Source organism: Schistocerca cancellata, chromosome 5, assembly GCF_023864275.1.
Source record: "Schistocerca cancellata isolate TAMUIC-IGC-003103 chromosome 5, iqSchCanc2.1, whole genome shotgun sequence".
Taxonomy (NCBI): domain Eukaryota; kingdom Metazoa; phylum Arthropoda; class Insecta; order Orthoptera; family Acrididae; genus Schistocerca; species Schistocerca cancellata.
This window is the reverse complement of record NC_064630.1, coordinates 224631651-224654517: the sequence shown is the minus strand read 5'-3', so window position 1 is coordinate 224654517 and position 22867 is coordinate 224631651.

Here is a 22867-nt window from a genome sequence, read left to right as displayed (position 1 = left end):
ATACGCATTTCTGACCATTGGTTCCTCCTGATAATCCCCTCCCAATTGCGCGTGGCGGAGTTGCCATTGGTCACCACCACCAGATCCCCGTTCGGCTCCAACCTCTCCTTCCCGACCCCACCGAACACCTGATCCTTAGTCTCTTCTTCCCTGGCCTTACCATTACCTGCGCCACCATCTATGTCCGCCCCAACGTCCCTATTCCTTTCGACTTCCTCTCCCACATTGACCGTACATTCTCCTCCTACGTGATCGCCGCCGACCTCAACATCCATAGTCGTTCCGCTGCCCAGTTACGGCGGTGGCATCGGTTCCTCTCCTCCCTTCAATGCGACCTCATCCCCATCCCCCAGCACACCCGTCCCGAATCCAACTCCACGCCTGATGTTATCCTCTCCTCCCCCAACCTCCTTGGCCGCATCACGGTGGATGGCCTTGAGCCTATTGGTAGCGACCATCTCCCTGTCCTCCTCACCATTTCAGACGGTCGTTGCCCCCACCCCGACCTCGTAATGACCCTCCCCCTAATTACATCCATGACTATTCCCGTGCAAACTGGAATGCCTACTGGGATACCCTTTCCACCCAGGTCGATAGCCACCCCTTCACCTACCACCACCCTGACGATGTCACCCATGCCGCCTCCTTTCTCCAGCAGACCTTGTCTGAGGTCGTGGAGGCCCACGTCCCTACTGTCACCGTCCACCCCCACCGTCCTACCTTACCCCCACAGGCCGTCCTCCTCCTCCGTGAATCCCGTCGTCTCTATTGTGCCTTCCTCCGCACGCGTGGCCCGGACACACTACGACGCCACCGGCAACTCCAGCGACACATTCATAATTTGCTCGCGACAAAGAAATGCCGGGACTGGCGGCAGACATGCACCCATTTAAATGCTACCCTCCCAATCAACTCGTCCAAGTTCTGGTCGGCCTTCCGTCGCCTTACCGGAACTGAACGCTCCCTCTATTATCCTCTTCTCCATGATGATCACCCTTTCCCTGACACCCTTAGTAAGGCCAATCACTTTGCCTCCTACCTCTCCGATGTATTTTCCATCCCCGATGATCCCCAGTTCGATTACTCCCTCTTCCCGGATATCCGCGATCGAACTGACACCTCTGTCCCTCCCCTCGCTCCTGGTTTCCAGTACTTGGACAACATTGCACACACGGAACTCAATGCCCCTATCACTACACAGGATCTCATTGATACACTCCGCACAAAATGCAACACTGCTCCTGGTCCCGATCGTGTCACCTACCATCACCTTCGTGAAGCTCCTGTCTCTTTCCTCTCCACCCTGGCCAGGCTCTACAATGTAGTCCTGTCCACCAGTTACTACCCCGACCTGTGAAAAACCTCCTGTATCCTCATGTTCCTTAAACCTGGCAAACCGCTGTCCGCTGTCTCCTCCTACCATCCCATCAGCCTTACCTCGGTATTCAGCAAGGTCCTGGAATCTATCCTCACCCAACGCATCCACCAGCATCTCCGCCAGCACCATCTCCTTCCCATTACCCAATGTGGTTTTCGGCCGTCCTTCTCTTCTGACGACCTTCTCCTTCAGCTCACTCATCTCCTTTCCGAACAGCTTAATTCCCGTCGCTCTGCAATCTTCCTTTCCCTGGACCTCGAACGTGCTTATGACCGCGTATGGCATTCTGGTCTCCTCTTCAAGCTCCAAACCTTCGCCCTTCCCATTAACTACGTCCGTCTGATCGGCTCCTTTCTCTCCCGCCGTCCTTCCTATGTCACCATCCATAACACAGATTCCTACACCCTTTTCCCCTCCGCCGGTGTGCCCCAAGGCTCCATCCTCTCCCCCCTTCTGCACCTTTTGTACACGGCGGACATGCCGCCGCCGTCAGCCCCCATCCACCTTCTCCAGTTTGCCGATGACACTGCCTTCCTTGCCCTTGCCCCCACCATACAGCGCTCCCAACACCTTCTCCAATCCCATCTTGACCGGTTCACCGCTTGGTGCAACCAGTGGTTGCTCAAGGACAATCCCTCCAAAACCCAGGCGATCATTGTAGGCAAAACCACCCCTTCCTTCTGCCTCCTTGATTTCTATATCACCATCTATGGCCATCACTCCCACCCTTAAGTACCTTGGCGTCACCCTCGACCGTCGCCTCTCCTGGACTCCCACCTCCGGACAATCCAAGCCAAGGCACACTCCCGACTCAGTCTCCTCAAGCTCCTCTCTGGCCGTACGTGGGGTCTGGACCCCTCCACCATTCTCCACACCTATAAATCCCTCATCCGCCCTATCCTTTGTTATGCCCATCCGGCTTGGATCTCCGCCCTCCCTACTTTTTACAAATCCCTCCAAATCCTTGAACGCCATGCTCTCCGCCTCGCCTATCGCATCCGACTCCCCTCCCCTACGCGGCTCCTGTATGATCTCATCCCCTTCCCCCACCTTCTCCTTTTCCTTGAAAGGATATGGATCCTGTACACCTCCCGTAAACTCGATCCTCCTCACCCACTCGTCTCCCCGATCTTCTCCCACCCCCACCCGCTGCCGCGCCTGTATTCCCACGTCCCACCCGGTCTCCATCTCTCCACCCTCCTTACCCTCTCCCAAGGTGGCTTCCGCCAGCTCCCCCTCCCTGATGATGTCCTCCTCCCCTCCATCTACCCCTCCTACCAACTTTGATCCTCCCTCCCTCTTCCTGTGTCTGTTCCTTTGGGCACCCTCCATCCCTCCTCCCCTTCTCCCTACTCCTCCTCCGGACCTCCCCTCCCCTGTCCTTCTACTCCTCCTCCCATCTCCTCAGCCATTGGCATCTCTGTTCTCCCCTCTCCACCCTCTCCACCACCCCATCACCCTTCTTCCCCTCTTGGCAGGTCCCCGGACTCGCACATGCTACGTGGACTTTCGCACGCCGGAGATCACCGCCATCTGCGTCTCGTGTGTGTGACGTCGTTTTGTGTTTTTAGTGTTCGCCGTCCCGCTTCTACGTTCACTTGTGCCGTCGGCTTCATCAGTGTTCTGTGCGCCGTGTCAACGTGTTTTCAGTGTTGTTATCGTCGCGTGTGAACGGCTCCGTGTTTTTTGTGTCTCTGTGACCACTATTTTTTGCCCATCACTCTATTCATTTTAATTCTCCGTTCTTGTACTGTTATTGTCACCACTATGGCTGAAGAGCGGCGTAGCATGCTGCTGCCAGCCTACCTGGTTGTTCAGGTGTTAAAATAACAATAAAGTAAAAAAAAAAAAATTGGTTCCCTGTCGAAGTTTGATCGGCTGTGGTCCCACTATCATCTGTTTGACCCAAAAGGACTGATATTGGCTACATTTATTATAGCGTTTCAGCGCTGTAACGATTTAATTGTAATGTTCATATTATCTCTGTATAAAATCGATATACTAGTACCAGACATAAGAAAACACGTGTAAAGGTACATATAAACACAAGCATCTAAAGATGGAGCCACATTCTTGACTATCATCATTTGTTAGTACCAGACGCAAGAAAACACATGAAAGGGTAAATGAACTGAAGAAAAATCGCAACACCATGAAGGAGTTGTGCGACATAAACGAAGGTTGGTAGGCTTGTTTCTACATATGAAAGATGATGTCTATTCGAATTCCGCGCCAGTCGCATAAGAGTGACCCTAGTAGCGCCACTATGCAAATTAGGTTTGCTGCAAATATATGCTGCAAGCATTAGTGACCTTTGGACTGAACGTGGTGAGCTGATGTTAGTCAAGAATGCCTTTAAAGTGACAAAGACGCCATTGTCGATACCTCACTGAGTTTGAACGAGGCCATGTATTAGGGCTGCGAGAAGCTGGATGTTAATCCTGGGATACTGCAGAAACATTTGGCATGAACGTAGCCACTGTAAATGACTACTGGCTGAGGTACTCACGAGAATGTACGGTCGATGGTGGCCGGCCTCTGGACGACCTCGTGACATTACCCAGAGGGGAGACCATCGTGTTCGGTGTGTGGCTCTGTCGCATCGTACTGCATTTGCAGCAGCAATTTGAGTAGCAGTTCGCACCACAGTGACACAGAAAACTGTTACAAATCGGTTATTTCAAGGACAGCTCCGATATGCACGGCCTGTGAAATGTGTTTCACTGACCCTAAACCATCGCCATTTGCGACTTCAGAGGTGTCAATCGAGAGTAGAGTGCAGGTCTGTTGTGTTTTCTGATGAAAGCTGGTTCTGCCAGGGTGCCAGTAAGGGCCGTATGTTGGTTATAAGGAGGACTGCTTAGGACCTGCAAACAGCCTGTCTGCATGTTAGCTAGACCCACTTGACTTATCCCTGGAGTTTTGTTCTGGAGTGCGATTCTGTATGATAGCATGAGCACTCTCATAGTTATCCAACTCACCTTGACTGCGAATTTGTACATCAATCTGATGATTGGATCTGTTGTGATGCCATTCGCTAACAGCAATCCTGGGGATGTTAGGGGGTATTTTTCAACAGGGTAACGCTCGCCCACATATCGCTGTTGTAACCCAACATGCTGTACACTCTACAGAGTGACGACATGTTGCCTTGGCCTGCTCGATCACCAGATCTGTCTCCAACGACCACATATGAGACCTCATCGGACGACAACTGCAACGCCATCCACAAAAAGTAGTGACCGTCGTCCCTGCAACAGGCTTGGAATTCCATCCCAGAAACTGACATCCGAAAGCGGTACAACACAATGCATGCACTTTTGCACGATTGAATTCCACATTCTGGGGGTTACATTGATTATTATGGTACCACCATTTCACATTTCAAGTGGCTTCTCTTGCGCTTACATTAATCTGTGATCTTGCAATGTTACTCACTTAAATATGTTACCTAGCCAAATTTATTCCTGAAATTTTAATACTCTACATTTGTTGCTTTTTGGCGTCCGCGGCACGTGGTCTTACGGTAGCGTACTCGCTTCCCGCGAACGGAGTCCCGGGTTCGATTCCCGGGGGGGTTCAGGGATTTTTCTCTGCCTCAATATGACTGGGTGTTGTGTGTCTTTTATCATCATTTCATCCTCATTCACTCTCAAGTCGCCGTAGTGGCGTTAATGAACTTGTGGAGCGGCGGTCGTACTGTCCCGCGAGGGGTCTCCCGGCCACCAATGCCATACGCTCATTATTATTTACTTTTTGGCGTTGCGACTTTTTTCGTCAATGTGTAAACACAAACATCTAGCGGTGACTCCACGTAATTCGATATTTCGTCGTGTAAAATATAAAATTAAACTGCATTTACGACCGAAGACAATAAATGTAAAGATGATCTGTGTTACCAAACTTAATGATGATCACGAATCTATCTCAGATCATTTCATAATTTCACCCGACTGACTCATTCATTGCAGCGAGTTTCATTCAGTGCACTACATAATTAGATTGCTATCCAGCTTAGCTGCCCTACCCAAAGTTTGAATCACGAGCAACGCCGTCAAATGGCGTCACTCATTGAGACAATATGAAGTGTTTTGGAAGTTAAATAAGTTGGCGGACAGCTTAGTTCTTAAGATATGCAAACCACAATCTAAAGATTGTTAACTGTTGTTGTTGTTATTGTTTGGGTTTGTGGCGCTCAACATTTTTACAGTTAAGACCGGCCCGACAATCTTTCGAGAAGTTGCTGACGAAATGGTGGATACAGAGCGACTAGCTTCGTGTAGCGTGTTACCACCCTAACGCGCGTTAACTATTGTTTATTGAGTGATATTCTGACTACCGACAGGAACTTCAAGTTTATTAGCAACAACAGCGAAGTAACTCCTAAGTAATTACTGACGGGGACAAAAGTTAACCGTGGAGAGATAATGTCAACGTTTCACTTCGCTGAAAATGTCTGTGTGTAATGATATTGATTACGCGACTAATATTCTCAAAAGCCATTGATTTAATTAGCTAATGACGCCTTCCTCGTAAGATATCTCGTTTTATGTAATGCCTGTACGTGTCGAGGAAGTTTCGTCGGTCAGAGTAGCTGCAGTTATCCGGAAATTGTAGGTGCACTTTGTTACACCACTATGCCCTCCTAGTATCATAACAACTACGAAAAAATATCACTGTTGATTTATTATGTTTAAGTGTTCCAAAAAAGTTCTTGAGTTTTGATTCCACTAGGAACACGTGGTCAGTGACCGCAATATTAGTACAGTCCACAAGAAAAATGGCAGCCTCTGTCGTACGAAGTTTCAAATTATTTATTACAGCAAAAGGATTTCACTCACTGTGTGGGCATCTTCATTGCAAGTGTTAATTAAAGTATTGAAGACTCATGTAATAGAAGCATATATTACAACTCCAACATAGTGTCTGTACAGAAGAACATAGCAACTAGCGAACACATTTTGAACTCAAAATTGTCAGTGTCTCAAATAATAAATTACTGCTCAGTTTTAACCGTACTAGTAACATATATATCGAATTTTTCAGATGCCGTCAGTAAACATGGACACCGCAACAGCGCCAGCGACCACTAGAAAGCTCCTATTGGCCAGCAAACCGTTCCACGTCGTGTGCAAGCTGTTTGGCCTCATGCCGTTTACCGTCAATGTGAACACTGCGTCACTCAGCAGATGCAAATCGGATTTGGTGATCTTGACCCTCGGCTGCTTAGCACATCTGGCATCTGCTTTCATTTATCTGTGTTTAATTTTTGGTTCGGTAGAGACATTTTCCGCAACAGACGTTGTTGGTCTTATAGGAAATATAAATTACACAGTTCTGAGTTTAATTCCTGTAATCTCCGATGCTTGCTTTAACAACAAAAAGTATGAAAACATGCTTCAGCTAATTACATCATGTGACAGGATTCTGACAGTCTATATCAAAAAAGAGAACAGTAATTATGGAATGTTTATAATGCTGCAGCTGTTCTTACTGTTTTCCTGTGCTTGTTTAATGTTTGTTATTGTGTTCACTTCTTTTACTGATCAAAGCAGCAGGCTAGGAGTAATGTTTAGTATCTATCTTTATGGAACAACCCAATTACCTATTTTACGATTTTTGAACTTACAGCTGGTGATAAGGCAGAGAATCTCACGCTTGAATATTTGCCTACTAGAAATGCGAGACAACTTACATGCAACAAACCACAGGCAAGTGCATTCCATTCGAGGGGTTGCGTCAGGAAAAAACGTAAACGTCAGTCGAGGAGGTGTCTGTTGCACATCGGAGCGTGTGCGATTCCTCAGGAGAGTGTACTTGGGACTATGTGAATTGTCAACGGTGGTATCTTCCGCTCACGAAAGTTTCTTGATATTGTATTTCGTAGCGACGGCAGCGATAAATGTATTGCAGTTGTATTTCATTATTACAAATGCATTATTCCTTGGTAGAGTTATGAAAATCCGGAAATGGCAGTCACAGTTGGGAATGTGCATGGAAATGTGCTCACTAGCACTACTGGTAGTTCCCGCCCACTGTGTGGAGGCGGAGGCGGGGCGCACACAGACGCTGTGCTGGCAGCTGCTGATGGACGGGCGGTGGGTGGGCGCCGCCGCCCACCGCGAGCTGCGGCTGCTGGCGCTTCAGACGACCTCGGAGCGGCCTCAGGCCAACCTGGCAGGTGTGCTGAGGCTGCGTATGAGTCTCGTCGCGACGTACATCTCCGTCCTCACCACCTACACCACCCTGATGATCACCTGGTGGCCTTCAGGTAACTTAACCATAGCATTCTTATCCATTACCAACTTAGGTCGCTACTAGGTGTTTTTCATGTCTTTCTTCTTGTCTGGCATATATGCCATACGACAGGTATCGACTGTTTGCTCTTCATTTACAGCTGCTTCGCACTTCGTCTTTTATCTCGTCGTAACTTCGCCCTTTTCTAATGTCAACCAGCACTCCAAGGCTTCTTCTTTATTTTCACTCTGCCCTGGAATCTCTCCGTCACTGACTTTTTGTTGCGGGTAGTTTCTTGGTGTATTTTCTTTTTTCCCGCGTGCTGTTGGATTATAATAGAGAGTAATACAAAATTATTGTGAAGGTGGTTCGATGAACCCTCTGCCAGGCAGATTTGCAGAGTATCCATGTAGATATAGATACGTCCGAACCAAAAATGTATCCGTCATTCTTACCATTGCTAACAGTGCTTCTTCCTCTCTTCTTCTCAGAAGCACATTTCATTTGTCATTGTGCTAATCATTCCCACATTTAGCATTTGTCTCCACAAACGCATTTCAAAGCTATACAAGTATTAGTTATCCAACAATTTTTCCCGTTTCTTTTTCACTGTCCACGATTCGCTACGTTCAACACTACACTCCACAAAAATGGCTTGTCGAACATCGTTCTTAAATATATCGGAGCTTTTTCTGCTGTCAACAAACATTTCACTTTATCAAAAGTGCATACATATTCTGGTTCTTTCTTCCTCCATAAGTTTCCATTTTCAGTCATCAAAATTAGCAAGTACTAAACGATTGTACCTATTTTAAACTCTTTCCTTGCAATAATAGTTTGATGCAGCCTTGACGATTACTGATCTTTCCCTGTATTTTTATCAATTCCATAATTTTTTCCATTGTTATTATTCTCTCAGCCATAAATTGTAGACATGGGCCGGGGGGGGGGGTAGGGGGGAGGGACGCCACTTGCATCTCCGCTTGTCTTTAGGGAAAGGAAAATAGAATATGATATAGTCAGTGTTGCTTCTTTCAAGAAAACGATTTAAAAGTCGGTCTTACGTACGGTTCTAAAGAGGGACTTTTTTATGGCTACATAGACGTCACTATTCGTCTTCCAAACTATTGGAGACAATCCATACATCCATGTCTTGCCCCCCGCTGCCTCTCCCATTACAAACTATCGTATGCGCCCTCTCGATTGTAGCTCCTCTTCTGATTCAGTCAACACTGCCCCGCCATCTGCGTACTTATAACTGTGTTTATCCTTTCTCCGCCTACTATTATGCATCTTTTTTCTAATATTTTGTACGTTACTTTCTTGGCTTAAACTGGATCGTGTTTATAATTAACAGTGGCCGTGCAGTTCTTGGCGCTACAGGTTTAATTAGTTCTAAGTTCTAGGCGACTGATGACCTCAGAAGTTAAGTCGGATAGTGTTCAGAGCCATTTGAACCAGTTTGTAATGAACAATACTCTTGTCTGACATCTCTTCCAGTACCTGTCCCATCGGTTTCATCACCACCAATTCTCACTACCACTGCTTTCTTGTGTAGATTTCCTTGATACATTTTGCGTCCGTCTAGTCTACACCACCAGGAGGGGTCTTCAGGAGCATTCGACTCACATAGGAACAAATTTCATGTGATAAGTTTTGCTCAACTTTAAACAATAGTATCTCAACAGCAAATAGAAATTACTAAATGAAAAAAATTAGTTTTGAATTTATTCATCTTCGTGCGGAGTTTTAACCGATTCAAACAAGTTTAAAATATAGCAGTGGCGCGCTTCAAATACCTCCCAGAAAAACGTGTTTCTTTCATGATTTTGCATGTAAATTCGAACAGCGTACATATAAATGATTTCATTAGATGAGCATTGGCTCCAGCCGAATTAAAATCTTTTGCAAAATGAATTAATCGATTCGCAAAATTTGCCCTCAGTCCAGCTCTGGTTCGTTGTTCAAACCTCGCTTAATGTACTGTAACGCAGCTATAGTAAGACAGATGTTTGAATGGTTGTACCAATAGCCGCAGGTCCACGCTAAACCAAAAACTTTTTGCCTCACGTTCCTAGTTCAAATAGGAAGCGAACACCAAGACCACCCAAATCATTATCCTGCATGCGACTTTTTCAGACAAACAGGCTGTCTCAAAACTTTTGGATCAAATTGAAACATGTAAGAGTTGATCAACATCCGATTATAATTGAGATAGGGAACCAGCGGACATGCATATTTACTTTGTTATGGACATACACAGCGTACACCACATAACAACAACGTAGCTCATAGTAACTGTTCAAAGTGGAGGCCGCCCAACTCAGAGCATCTATTGAAATGTCTGAGTAAGGACAATCCATGTGCCACCCACATCGGTGTTCATCTGCAACGATTCTCTGACAACCTATGGGTTGGCATTGTCCAAGATCTCCCAATAGGACCGTATTTTCTGCCTTCACGTTTGACTGGTCCACGCTACCTGTGAAACCTCCCCTTGTAAAAATTTATGAATGATTGTGCTGATAAACCCCTTACGTTATTTGAGTTTCAAACAGCTGAGCAAAACTGAACATGCACAGACATTTCTCTCTTTACTTATTCAGATCATCAACAAACTGACACACAATATTTTGAGCACAACGCAATCTGACTTTCAATAATCCCTACAAAAGAATGGTCCTGACTAACGATAATCTATACTTTTCATGAATCACTTACCTCAAAAAAATTTCGTTGGTCGAACTACTGCAATACAGCGAGCGCCAATACTCTCAGCTAAATAATAGACTCTAACTACTGAAGGCACTAACTACTGATAGGCATAGTTAGCAAATGAAAGATTTTGATGGACAACAAACAATGTATTTACCTTAACAGCGTTCAAAAGTCATTAATAAGTTCATGACATCCAGTCTTACAAATTTACTGTCTCTGATGGACATACGTCCAGACCATCAGCTCTCAAAACTCCACCATCTCTCTCCCGACATCCACCACTGCTGGCGGCTCACCTCCAACTGCGCAACGCTACGCGCTGTTCACATCCAACTGCCCAACACTACAATAGCGAATGTTCCAACAATGCCAACCAGCCACAGACTGCACAAAGCACAGCCATTGATTTTCATACAGAGCGCTACGTGACGTTACCAACATAAAAAGCTAAACAGCCTACTTACACCAGGTGTTACTGCGATGTTGACAGCCACAGTTCTTGGAGACCGTACTCCTTGTTGCTCGCGAAACGGATGAAGACATGCACGCTAGGGTCCAATCTGCCTGTCTCCTGGTACAACAGACACCAGGGATCTTTGACGGAGTGTGCCAGAACTCGATGCGCCGTTATCATACATACACTGAGACTGGTAGTTGTCGCTTTCAACAACTACTACGAGCTGTGTTGTTGTTATGCCGTGTACGCCGTGTATGTCCATAAAACAATAAATACGCATTTCTGACCATTGGTTCCCTGTCTAAGTTTAATCGGCTGTGGTCCAACTATCATCTGTTTTCGTTTGACCCAAAAAGTTTGAGATTGGCTGTATTTATTGTAGCGTTTCAGCGCTGTAACGATTTGATTGTAATGTTCATATTTTATCTGCATAAAATCGATATACTAATACCAGACATAAGAAAACGCATGTAAAGGTACGTATAAAAACAAGCATCTAAAGATGGAGCCACATGATTCGATTTGTTAGTACTATACGCAAGAAAACACATGAAAGGGTACATGCACTGAAGTAAAATCACAGCACCATGATGTAGCTGTACGACATAAACGAAAGTTTGTAAGCTTGTTTCTACATACACTCCTGGAAATGGAAAAAAGAACACATTGACACCGGTGTGTCAGACCCACCATACTTGCTCCGGACACTGCGAGAGGGCTGTACAAGCAATGATCACACGCACGGCACAGCGGACACACCAGGAACCGCGGTGTTGGCCGTCGAATGGCGCTAGCTGCGCAGCATTTGTGCACCGCCGCCGTCAGTGTCAGCCAGTTTGCCGTGGCATACGGAGCTCCATCGCAGTCTTTAACACTGGTAGCATGCCGCGACAGCGTGGACGTGAACCGTATGTGCAGTTGACGGACTTTGAGCGAGGGCGTATAGTGGGCATGCGGGAGGCCGGGTGGACGTACCGCCGAATTGCTCAACACGTGGGGCGTGAGGTCTCCACAGTAGATCGATGTTGTCGCCAGTGGTCGGTGGAAGGTGCACGTGCCCGTCGACCTGGGACCGGACCCCAGCGACGCACGGATGCACGCCAAGACCGTAGGATCCTACGCAGTGCCGTAGGGGACCGCACCGCCACTTCCCAGCAAATTAGGGACACTGTTGCTCCTGGGGTATCGGCGAGGACCATTCGCAACCGTCTCCATGAAGCTGGGCTACGGTCCCGCACACCGTTAGGCCGTCTTCCGCTCACGCCCCAACATCGTGCAGCCCGCCTCCAGTGGTGTCGCGACAGGCGTAAATGGAGGGACGAATGGAGACGTGTCGTCTTCAGCGATGAGAGTCGCTTCTGCCTTGGTGCCAATGATGGTCGTATGCGTGTTTGGCGCCGTGCAGGTGAGCGCCACAATCAGGACTGCATACGACCGAGGCACACAGGGCCAACACCCGGAATCATGGTGTGGGGAGCGATCTTCTACACTGGCCGTACACCACTGGTGATCGTCGAGGGGACACTGAATAGTGCACGGTACATCCAAACCGTCACCGAACCCATCGTTCTACCATTCCTAGACCGGCAAGGGAACTTGCTGTTCCAACAGGACAATGCACGTCGGCATGTATCCCGTGCCACCCAACGTGCTCTAGAAGGTGTAAGTCAGCTACCCTGGCCAGCAAGATCTCCGGATCTGTCCCCCATTGAGCATGTTTGGGACTGGATGAAGCGTCGTCTCACGCCGTCTGCACGTCCAGCACGAACGCTGGTCCACCTGAGGCGCCAGGTGGAAATGGCATGGCAAGCTGTTCCACAGGACTACATCCAGCATCTCTACGATCGTCTCCATGGGAGAATAGCAGCCTGCATTGCTGCGAAAGGTGGATATAGACTGTACTAGTGCCGACATTGTGCATGCTCTGTTGCCTGTGTCTATGTGCCTGTGGTTCTGTCAGTGTGATCATGTGATGTATCTGACCCCAGGAATGTGTCAATAAAGTTTCCCCTTCCTGGGACAATGAATTCACGGTGTTCTTATTTCAATTTCCAGGAGTGTATGAAAGATGAGTCTATTCGAATTCCGCGCCAGTCGCATAAGAGTGACCCTAGTAGCGCCAGTATGAGGATGCAAATTAGGTTTGCTAGAAATATATGCTGTAATGGTCGTCAGCATTAGTTACCTTTGAGACTGAATGGGGTGAGTTCATGTTAGTCAAGAATGCCTTAAAGGTGACAAAGACGCCATTGTCCATACCTCACTGAGTTTGAACGGGGCCATGTATTAGAACTGCGAGAAGCTGGACGTTCGTTCTGGTATACTGCAGAAACATTTGGCATGAACGTAGCCACTGTAAATGACTGCTGGTTGAGGTAGTCACGAGAATGTACGGTCGCATGATGGCCAGCCTCTGGACGAATTCGTGACATTACCCAGAGGGGAGACCATCGTGTTCGGTGTGTGGCTCTGTCGCATCGTACTGCAGTTGCAGCAGCAACTTGAGTTGCAGTTCGCACCACAGCGACACAGAAAACTGTTACAAATCGGTTATTTCAAGGACAGCTGCGATACTCACGGCCTGTAACATGTGTTTCACTGACCCTAAACCATCGCCATTTGCGACTTCAGTGGTTCGAACGATAGCAGATTGCAGGTCTGTTTTGTTTTCTGATGGAAGCTGGTTCTGCCAGGGCGCCAGTAACGGCCGTATGTTGGTTATAAGGGGGACGGCTTAGGACCTGCAAACAGCCTGTCTGCATGCTAGCTAGACACACCGGACCTATACCTGGAGTTATGTTCTGGAGTATGATTTTGTATGATAGCAGGACCACTCTCATAGTTATCCAACTTACATTGATTGCGAATCTGTACAATTACCTGGTGATTCGACCTGTTGTGATGCCATTCACTAACAGCTTTCCTGGGGTGTTAGGGGATATTGTTCAACAGGGTAACGCTCTCCCACATATCGCTGTTGTAACCCAACATGCTGTACACTCTACAGAGTGACGACGTGTTGCTTTGGCCTGCTCGATCAACAGATCTGTCTCCAACGACCAAATATGAGACCTCATCGGACGACAACTCCAGCTCCATCGACAAAAAGTACTGACCGTCGTTCCTGCAACAGGCTTGGAATTCCATCCCAGAAACTGACATCCGGCGCGGTAAAACACAATGCATGCACTTTTGCACGATTGAATTCCACATTCTGGGGGTTACATTGATTATTATGGTACCACCATTTCACATTTCAAGTGGCTTGTCCTGCGCTTACATTAACCTGTGATCTTGCTATGTTAATCACTTAAATATGTTACGTAGCCAAATGTATTCCTGAAATTTTATTACTCTATATTTATTACTGTTTGGCGTCCGCGGCACGTGGTGTTGCGGTAGCGTACTCGCTTCACGCGAATGGGGTACCAGGTTCGTTTCCCGGGGGGTTCAGGGATTTTCTCTGCCTCGAGATGACTGGGTGTTGTGTTTGTCTTTCATCATCATTTCATCCTCATTCACTCGCAAGTCGCCGTAGTGGCGTTAAAGAACTTGTGGAGCGGCGGTCGAACCGCCCCGCGAAGGGTCTCCCGGCCACCAATGCCATACGCTCATTATTAATTACCTTTTGGCTTTGCGACTTTTTTCGTCAATTTGTGAACATAAACATCTAGAGGTGACTCCACGGAATTCGATATTTCGTCGTGTAAAATATAAAATAAAGCCGCATTTGTGACCGAAGACAATAAATGTATACATGATCTGTGTTACGAAACCAGTTATTTCAAACTTAATGATGGTCACGATTCTATCTCAGATCATTTCATAATTTCACCCCACTGACTCATTTCATTTCAGCGAGTTTCAGTCAATGCACTACATAATTAGATTTCTATCCACCTTAGCTGCTCTACCCAAAGTTTGAATCACGATCAACGACGTCAAATGATGTGTCTCCTTGAGACAATATGAAGTGTTTTGGAAGTTAAAGAAGTTGGCGGACAGCTTAGTTCTTAAGATATGAATACCACAATCTGAAAATTGTTAACTGTAGTTGTTGTTATTGCTTGGGTTCGTGGCGCTCAACATTACAGTTAATAGCTGCCCGACTATCTTTCGAAAAGTTGCTGGCGAAATGGTGGGTACAGAGCGAGTATCTTCATGTCGCGTGTTACCACCCTAAGGAGCGTTAACTACTGTTTATTCAGTGATATTTTGACTACCGACAGGAGCTTCCAGTTCATTAGCAATAGCGAAGTAACTCCTAAGTAATTACTGAAGGGGAGAAAAGTTGATTGTGAAGAAATAATGTCAAGGTTCCACTTCGTTGAAAAAGTCTGTCTGTAGTGATATTGATTACTCGACTAATATTCTCAAAAGCCATTGATTTAATTAGCTAATGACGCGTTCCTCGTAATATATCCCGTTTTATGTAATGCCTGCACGTGTCGAGAAAGTTTTGTCGGTCGGAGTAGCTGTAGTCATTCGAAAATTGTAGGTACGCTTTGCTACACCACTATGCTCTCCTAATGTCATAAAAATTACGAAAAAATTTCACTGTTGATTTATTATGTTTAAGTGCTCCAAAAAAGTTCTTGAGTTTTGATTCCACTAGGAACATGTGCTCAATGACCGCAATATTAGTACAGTCCACAAGAAAAATGGTAGCCTCTGTCGTAAGAAGTTTCAAATCATTTATTACAGCATCTTCATTGCAAATATTAATTAAAGTCTTGAAGACTCATGTAATAGAAGCATATATTACAACTCCAACGTGGTGTCAGTACAGAAGAACATAGCAACTAACGAACACATTTTGAACTCAAAATTTTCAGTGTCTCAAATAATAAATAACTTCGTACTAATAACACATATCTCGAATTTTTCAGATGACTTCAGTAAACATGGACACCACCACAGCGCCAGCGATCACTAGAGAGCTCCTATTGGCCAGCAAACCGTTCCACGTCGTGTGCAAGCTGTTTGGCCTCATGCCGTTTACTGTCGATGTAAATACGGCGTCACTCAGCAGATGCAAATCGGATTTGGTGATCTTGACCCTCGGCTGCTTAGCACATCTGGCATCTACTTTCATTTATCTGTGTTTAATGTTTTGGTCGGTACAGACATTTTCCGCGGCAGACGTTGTTACTCTTATAGGGAATATAAATTACACAGTTATGAGTTTAATTCCTGTAATCTCCGATGCTTGCCTTAACAACAAAAAATATGAAGACATGCTTCAGCTAATTACATCGTGTGACAAGATTCTGACAGTCTATATCAAAAAAGAGAACAGTAATTACGGACTGTTCATAATGCTGCAGCTGTTCTTACTGTTTTCCTGTGCTTGTTTAATGGTTGTTATTGTGTTCACTTCTTTTACTGAACAACGCAGCAGGCTAGGAGGAATGTTGAGTATCTATCTTTATGGAACAACCCAATTACCTATTTTACGATTTTTGAACTTACAGCTGGTGATAAGGCAGAGAATCTCACGCTTGAATATTTGCCTACTAGAAACGCGAGACAACTTACATGCTACAAACCACAGGCAAGTGCATTCCATTCGATGGGTTGCGTCAGGAAACAACGTAAATGTCAATCGAGGAGGTGTCTGTTGCACATCGGAGCGTGTGCGATTCCTCAGGAGAGTGTATTTGGGACTATGTGAACTGTCAACGGTGGTATCTTCCGCTCACGAAAGTTTCTTGATATTATATTTCGTAGCGACGACTGCGATAAATGTAGTGCAGTTGTATTTCAATATTACAAATGCATTATTCCTAGGTAGACATACGAAAATCCGAAAATGGCAGTCACAGTTGGGAATGTACATCCAAATGAGCTCACTAGCACTACTGGTAGTCCCCGCCCACTGTGTGGAGGCGGAGGCGGGGCGCACACAGAAGCTGTGCTGGCAGCTGCTGATGGACGGGCGTAGTGTGGGTGGCGCCGCCCACCGCGAGCTGCGGCTGTTGGCGCTCCAGACGACCACAGAGCGGCCTCAGGCCAACCTGGCAGGTGTGCTGAGGCTGCGTATGAGGCTCGTCGCGACGTACATCTCCGCCCTCACCACCTACACCACCCTGATGATCACCTGGTGGCCTTCAGGTAACTTAACCATAGCATTCTTATCCATTATCAACTTTGGTCGCCACAAGGTGTTTTTCATTTCTTTCTTCTTATCTGGTATCTCTGTCATACGACAGGTATCGACTGCTTTCTCTTCATTTATACACTACTGGCCATCAAAATTGCTACACCAAGAAGAAATGCAGATGATAAGCGGGTATTCACTGGACAAATATATTATACTAGAACTGATATTTGATTACATTTTCACGCAATCTGGATGCATAGATCCTGAGAAATCAGTACCCAGAACAATCACCTCTGGCCGTAATAACGGGCTTGATACGCCTGGGCATTGAGTCAAACAGAGCTTGGATGACGTGTACAGGTACAGCTGTCCATGCAGCTTCAACACGATACCACAGTTCATCAAGAGTAGTGACTGGCGTATTGTGACGAGCGAGTTGTTCCGCCATCATTGACCAAACGTTTTCAGTTGGTGAGAGATCTGGAGAATGTGCTGGCCAAGACAGCAGTCGAACATTTTCTGTATCCAGAAAGGCCTATACAGGACCTGCAACATGCGGTTGCGCATTATACTGCTGAAATGTAGTGTTTCACGGGGATCTAATGAAGGGTAGAGCCACGGGTCGTAACACATCTGAAATGTAACGTCCACTATTTAAAGTGCCGTCAGTAACAACAAGAGGTGACCTAGACGTGTAACCAGTGGCACCCCATACCATCACGCCGGGTGATACGCCAGTATGACGACGACGAATACACGCTTCCAATGTGCGTTCACCGCGATGTCGCCAAACACCGGATGCGCCCATCATGATGCTGTAAACAGAACCCGGATTCATCCGAAAAAATGACGTTTTGCCATTCGTGCACCCAGGTTCGTCGTTGAGTACACCATCGCAGGCACTACTTTCTGTGATGCAGCGTCAAGGGTAACCACAGCCATGGTCTCCGAGCTGATAGTCCATGCTGCTGCAAACGTCGTCCAACTGTTCGTGCAGATGGTTGTTGTCTTGCAAACGTTCCCATCTGTTGACCCAGGGATCGAGACGTGGCTGCATGATCCGTTACAGCCATGCGGACAAGATGCCTGTCATCTCGACTGCTAGTGATACGGGGCCGTTGAGATCCAGCACGGCGTTCCGTATTACCCTCCTGAACCCTGCGATTCCATATTTTGCTAACAGTCATTGGACCTCGACTAACGCGAGCAGCAATGTCGCAATACGATAAACCGCAATCGCGATAGGCTATAATCCGACCTTTATCAAAGTCGGAAACGTGATGGTACGCATTTCTCCTCCTTACACGAGGCATCACAACAACGTTTCACCAGGCAACGCCGGTCAACAGCTGTTTCTGTACGAGAAATTGGTTGTAAACTTTCCTCGTGTCAGCACGTTGTAGGTGTCGCCACCGGCGCCAACCTTGTGTGAATGCTCTGAAAAGCTAATCATTTGGATATCACAGCATCTTCTTCCTGTCGGTTAAATTTCGCGTCTGTAGCACGTCATCTTCATGGTGTAGCAATTTTAATGGCCAGTAGTGTAGCTGCTTCGCGCTTCGTCTTTTATGTCGTCGTAACTTCGTCCTTTTCTGATGTCAACCAGCACTCCAAGGCTTCTTCTTCATTTTCACTCTTCCCTGGAATCTCTTCGTCAATGACTTTTTGTTGCGGGTAGTTTCTTTGGAGTATATTCTTTTTTTCCACGTGCTGTTTGAGTATAACAGAGAGTAATAGCGAATTATTGTGAAAGTGGCTCGATGAACCCTCTGCCAGGCACTTAGGTGTGATTTGCAGAGTATCCATGTAGATGTAGATACGTCCCAACCAAAAATCTATCCGTCATTCTTACCATTCCTAATAGCGCTGCTTCCTCTCCTCTTCTCAAAAGCACTTCTCATTTGTCATTCTGCTAATCATTCCCACATTTAGCATTTGTCTCCACAAACGCACTTCTAAGCTATACAAGTATTAGTTATCCAACATTTTTTTCCTTTTTCACTGTCCACGATTCGCTACGTTCAACACTACACTCCACAAAAATGACTTGGCGAACATCGTTCTTAATTATATCGGAGTTTTTTCTGCTGTCAACAAACGTTTCACTTTATCAAAAGTGCATACATATTCTGCTTCTTTTTTCCTCCATAAGTTTCCATTTTCAGTCATCAAAATTAGCAAGTACTAAACGATTTTACCCATTTTAAACTCTTTCCTTGCAATAATAGTTTGATGCAACCTTCACGATTACTGATCTCTCCCTGTATTTTATCCAATTCCATAATTTTTTCCATTATTATGATTCTCTCCGTCATAAATTGCAGATATGGGCCGTACCCTTGGCAGGGGGGGGGGGGGGGGCGAGCGGCGCCACACGCCTCTCCGCTTGTCTTTAGGGAAAGGAAAATAAAATATGATATAGTCAGTGGTGCTTCTTTCAAGAAAACGATTTAAAAGTTGGTGTTACGTACGTTTGTAAGAGGGACTTTTTTATGGCTTTATAGACGTCACCATTCGTCTTCCAAAATATTGGAGACACTCCATACATCCATGTCTTGCCCCCCGCTGCCACCCCCACTACAAACTATCGTATGCGCGCTCTCGATTGTAGCTCCTCTTCTGATTCAATCAACACTGCCCCGTTATGTGCGTACTTATAATTGTATTTATCTCTTCTCCGCCTACTATTATGCCTCTTTTTTCTAATTTTTTGCACGTTACTTTCTTGGCTAAACTGAAACACGTTTGTAACAAACAATACTCTTGTCTGACATCTCTTCCAGTACCTGTCCCATCCGTTTCATCATCACCAATTCTCATTACCACTGCTTTCTTGTGTAGATTTCCTTTATAAGTTTTGCGTCCGTCTAGTCTACACCACCATCTTTTAAGGTCTTCAGGAGCGTTATTTCTAGCCATAATAATTACTGCTGGAGATTTATCATTCTGTTAATTTTAGGGATCGTTGTGTACAAGCAAAGGGACACAAAATGTGGGAAACTTATTGAAAACACAGCAATGGTAGATAAAACGCGTCAAAATATCAGTGACAGACAGAGACAGGTAAACTTTCCAAATTGTATAAAAAATTTTGTACTTTCCCAACCATAAAGTGTTTAACTGTTGCATTTTTTTTCACGGTAAATATTTACAATTAACTGAATGAGTGCCATACTACCCAAATTCTATACAACTGCAGACAGAAGTCTTTTGAAAATGAACTCAAAGAAAGGTGACTTAATACGTATTCAGCTTTACACCGAAGTGACAAAGGTCATGGGATACCTACTGATAATGTGTCGGACCTCCTTTTGCTCGACGTAAAGCAGTAACTCGACCTAGCATGGATTCAAGAAGTCGGAAGTACCCTGCAGAAATACTGAGCCAAGCCGCCTCTATAGCCATCCATAATTCCGGAAGTATTGCCGGTATAGGATTTAGATCACGAACTGACTTCTTGATTATTTCCCATAAATGTTCGATTAAAAACATGTCGGACCATCTGGTGGCCAGATCATTCGCTCAAATCGTCCAGCCGCACGAGGTAGCCGCGTGGTCTCAGGCACATTGCCTTGGTTTGTGCTTCTACCCCCATCGGAGGTTTGAGTCTTCCCTCGGGCATCGGTATGTGTGCTGTCCTTAGCCCCTATGTTAGATTAAGTTAGATTAAGTAGTGTGTATGCCTAGGGATCGATGATCTCACCAGTTTGGTCCCATAGGAACTTACCACAACTTTACAGTTTCCAAAATTGTCCAGAATGTTCTTCAAACCAATCGCGAACTATTGTGGTCCAGTGACATGGCGCATTGTCACCCATAAAAATTCCATCGTTGTCTGGGAACATGCACTCCATGAATGACTACAAATGGTCTGCAAGTGGCCGAACATAACCACTTCCAGTCAATGATGGGTTTAGCTGGAACAGAAGACGCCGTCCATTCCATGTAAACACATCCCACACCATTATGGAGCCTCCAACAGGTTGTACGCGGCCTTGTTGACAACTTGTGTCCATGGCTTTGTGGGGTCTACGCCACACTCGAACCCCAGCTTCAGCTCTTACGAACTGAAATCGGGACTCATCTGACCAGGCTCACTTTTCCAGCCGTCTAGGATCGAACCGATGTGAACACGAGCCCAGGAGAGGAGCCGCAGGCGATATTGTGCTGACAGCAGAGGTACTCGGCGTCGGCCGTCTGCTGCCATAGCCCAGAAGCGCCAAACTGCGTCTCACTGTCCTAAAGGACACGTTCGACATAGAGTTCTGTGGTTATTTCACGCAGTGCTGCTTGTTTGTTAGCACTGACAACTCTACACACACTCCACTGCTCTCGGTCGTTAAGTGAAGGCCATCGGCCACTGCACTATCAGCACTCTCTTGGCACTTTGGGTCCAGGATGTTGCAGTCGGAAACCTTTTCAAGTGAATCATCGGAGTACAAATGACAACTCCGCTGCTGCACTGACCTTTTATACCATGTGTAGCCGATACTACCGCCATCTGTACATGTGTAACCGCTAATCACTTCATGTATATACCAGGTACTCCCAAACCAAGAGTTTCTGCTGCTGCACGTGGCATGAGCTTAATTTTTCGCAATGGGTAGAGAACTGGCTTAATCATGCTATATTTTGCTACCGAATGTCCTGTCTCTCACGAAATAGCTATCTAGCTCTGTGGTGTACATTTTTTTTTTTTTTTTGGTAGTTTGAATTGTTTTAGCTTACTTTCTCTTTGAAAGTACGAAGAAGGAGGGAAGTTCAGAAGAAGAAACAGGTGTCGATTTAGAAGAGACAGGGAATCCAGTATTAGAATCAGAATTTAAAAGAGCTTTGGAGGACTTAAGGGCAGGAGGGATAGATAAAATTCCATCAGAATTTCTAAAACCATTGGCGGAAGTGGCAATAAAACGACTATTCACGTTGATGTGTAGAACGTATGAGTCTGGCGACATACCATCTGACTTTCGGAAAAGCATCATCCACACAATTCCGAAGACGGCAAGAGCTGACAAGTGCGAGAATTACCGCACAATCAGTTTAGTAGGTCCTGCATCCAAGTTATTCACAAGAACAATATACAGAAGAATGGAAAAGAAAATTGTGGATGCGCTACATGACACTCAGTTAGGCTTTAGGAAAGATAAAGGCACGAAAGAGGCAATTCTGACGTTGCGGTTAATAATAGAAGCAAGACTAAAGAAAAATGAAGATACGTTCATAGGATTTGTTGACCAGGAGAAAACGTTCGACAATGTAAAGTGGTGCAAGATGTTCGAAATTACGAGAAAAGTAGGGATAAGCTATAGGGAGAAACGGGTCATATACAATACGTACAACAGCCAAGAGGGAATAATGCGAGTGGGCGACCGAGAACGAAGTGCTCGTATTAAAAAGGGTGTAAGACAAGGATGCAGCCTTTCGTCCCTACTGTTCAATCTGTACATCCAGGAAGCAATGATGGAAATGATTCGCTGATGACGTTGCTATCCTGAGTGAAAGTGAAGAACAATTACATGATCTGCTGAACGGAATGAACAGTCTGATGAGTACAGTGTATGGACTGAGATAAATCGGAGAAAGACAAAGGTGATAAGAAGTAGTAGAAATGAGAACAGAAGAACATCAGGATTGATGGTCACAAAGTAGATGAAGTTAAGGAATTCTACTACCTAGGCAGTAAAATAACCAATGACGGACGGAGCAAGGAGGACATCAAAAGCAGACTACCAATGGCAAAAAGGACATTCCTGCCCAAGAGAAGTCTGCTAATATCAAATATCGATCTGAATTTGTGGGACAAATTTCTGAAAATGTACGTCTGGAGTACAACATTGTATGGTAGTGAAACATGGACTGCGGGAAAACTGGAACAGAAGAGAATCGCAGCATTTGAGATGTAGTGCTAGAGATGAATGTTGAAAATTAGGTGGACTGATAAGGTAAGGAATGAGGAGAGGAAAGGAGTATGTGG